Raw genomic sequence first — 3,061 nt, 5'->3', positions numbered from 1 at the left:
GAGGGAGGGAGGGAGTAAATGTAATCATATTTCACGGAGGTGCTTGTGATTCTGACAGAATTTTTAATGTATATTTATAAGGAAAGCAATAAACTTTTAAACTAGTTAATGTACGTCAAATCATTATTAGAAAATCTGAATTTTTATGAATCAACTTTGAATGCTTTTTTAAAAAACTTGTTCATTTAGTATTAGAGTTACATGTAAAATAGAAAAAGAAAAAAAAACTGACTTCTAGGGCTGCGAGCTAAACCTGTAGTGCATTTTTAAACTGGGAAAAATCTTGTGCAAAATGTATTTGGAGCTCCTAATTTTCCCTTCTTTCATTGTCTGCATTTTTGTAAACCACCTCAATTTCTTTACGTGTTGAGAGTAAACTAACAAATACCCAAAAGTCTAATTATTTTGCACATAAAACACAAATTAGTTTTTTAAAAAAGAAAATTTAGAAACAACATGTTGGGTCTGGTTAAAAACTGAAGTCTACGGGCTGTTTCTGTATTTCAGACTTCAGTTTAGAATGTTCACATTTTGCTGCAGTTTAGAAAAAATCTGAACTCAATGCAGTGTCATAATGAGTGTCACTGTAACATAATGAGTGTTAATGAAAACACATGCTCCCACACATGTGTATGTTGACTTCTTAATGTGTAAAAACTGTCTGGGGGTGGATCACTAAACTCTATAATTCAAAATAATATGGGATACATCAACATTTATCACAGCATAAAAAATAAAAGCTATATAAAGAAATCATCTGTTGTAAATTATCTGTGATGTGGGAGAAGCAAGTAGTCAACAGTGGGAAAGAAAAAGAAACCCCGAGACTCACAAAAGGGTCACCAGCTCTGTATAATACTCCATCTTGACACAGTCAGAGTCTAGTGGGAAACTCTTTAGAGCCATGTGCAACTTCTTTTTACTTTCATTTATAAAGATTTCCAGTTACCTTTGTCACATGTGCATATACAGATTTTTTTCTCACTAATTAATGACAACTTGTGAATTGTTTTTAAAGTTACTATCAATTATATTTTTCATTTCAGGTCAGTGACATTTCAAGTTAATTAACATGTACTAAGGATCTGGTAATCACATTTTTAAGAGGATAAATTGGCTAAAAGACAAATGTCTTAAAAAAAAAAAAAAACCCTTCTAATCCAGAACCCTCCCATCTTGTTGTTTTTCCAGTAAAGACAAGATAAAATAATTTTTTCCCTCAATCCTTCTAACATTTTTGAGGTGAGGTGACTAGGAAAGCCTAGACTGCCAGGAAGTTTGTTCCACTATGTACGAGATTGTACTCCCAAAATTTAAGCCTCCCTTTCTTTCGGCTTCAAAGATGGGAGATGGACTTTGTATTATCGTCTGCTAATGAGACCTTTCAGATAATAGAAACCACATGTTAGCTTACTGGAGTGGGAGGTCTTTTTAAAATACTTTTTGTTGAAAATACCCAGCCCTAAAAACACTGTGGCAACACAGGGTCCCTACATCAAAACATGATGGAGGAATGATACTTCCTCCAGTTGTCTGCAAAGAGGGAAGACAGACTGGGGAAAGGAAGAGAATGAAAAGAAGAGATGAGGAAGTAGAGAGGAAACCTCAAAACCTTACTTACACTCCTGAAGGGGCCCCGTCAGGAGTATAGGGAAAATTTTTACTCTAAGTTGAGCCCAGATTTGAGCCTATTCTCCATGTGTATCCAGCAGATGGATTGGATTAGATAAATTTCAAGTCCTTTTGAATCCTGAGATTAATGATTCTGTTGGGGAAATTTGACTTTCAATGCCATCAGTGGTTGAACTGGTAAATAGCTCAATTGACAACATTCTCGTTTGGTCAGCTCACTGTAGAACCATGTTCTTCTGAGGCTACAGTAAGAAAAAGAATGCATAGACACCATTTTTCCCATTCACAGCTGTCAGTTCCCCTAAAGGACCACCAGAATAACCTGTTGACCAAGGAAAGCTAGGTTGAATAGACTTACTGTAGTGAAAGAGAACACCAATTTAACAGAGCTTTAGTGGTGTCTCAAAATGGATAAATTCAGGGATAATATTTATAGAGTTTTAGGGCCTGAGTTGGATGATTTTGAGGCAGCTCATGCAAGGTAAGAAACTGCTTGGGATTGGGCAGAGTTTAATGATATTATAATTTTGGGCTGGTGGTCCCAGTGAAGCAAGGGTCTTGAAACAGACTTTGATGAGCAAGCTATTATAGCTGGTTCAAAGTCTTGTCTTTCAGAAGAAAGCATTTCCTGGAGCAAGTTCTAAGTTATTTTTGCTTATTCTAAGAATTGTTAAACATAAAGACAAAAAAAATAGTATGTATGGTCCCCCAATTTTTAAACACAGGAACAGGAGTGACATCAGCATCAAGGCCGAATAAGACATCTCTCATCATGTTCCCTCACAACAACAATCTGGCATCCACCCATGGACAGGAGTGCCTTTGTGGGGGCCATGGGATCTAGCACCATTCTCCAAGGGACGTGAGAGGAGTGTCACCCACCTGTGCGTCGGATAATAGGCGTGCAGACCTTGGTCCTGGCTGTGGAACTTGCAGTGGCCTAGGAACCAACTCTAGCCCCTCCTGGCCACTCAGTCACAATTTTAGGAGCCCTGGAAAGCACTGTCACAGACAACCACTGATAGAAGAGAGAGCCTTTGTGGAAGCCCAAGCTTCCAGCACACCACTGGGGAAAAAAATACCAGTGTAGATGCATGGGAGAGAATAACAGGAACAGTTTAAGTTCACTCCTTCCCTGAGGCAGCACAGCTTAGGGCCAAGGGAGATCTTCTCAGCCCCTGAATTCTCGTGTGGGGGAAAGTAAGAGTGAATTAGTGAGCACCTGGCCTCCTGAGCTGTATAGTTGCTGCCAAAGAGGCTCATTTCTCTCTTGCCCCATCCAGAGTGTTGAATCATGAGCTGCATGATGGGGGGTGGGGGGGAAGAGGCTGGGAGAATGGTAGGTAGAACACTCAGAGGGCATTAAGGGGATGCAGATCTACTAACCATGTCAGAGACTCCATTGAAATGCCTGCCTATGAGCCAATGG

The sequence above is a fragment of the Camelus dromedarius genome, chromosome 5, assembly GCF_036321535.1.
Source record: "Camelus dromedarius isolate mCamDro1 chromosome 5, mCamDro1.pat, whole genome shotgun sequence".
NCBI classification, from domain to species: Eukaryota; Metazoa; Chordata; class Mammalia; order Artiodactyla; family Camelidae; genus Camelus; species Camelus dromedarius.
This window is presented reverse-complemented; position numbering follows the sequence as displayed.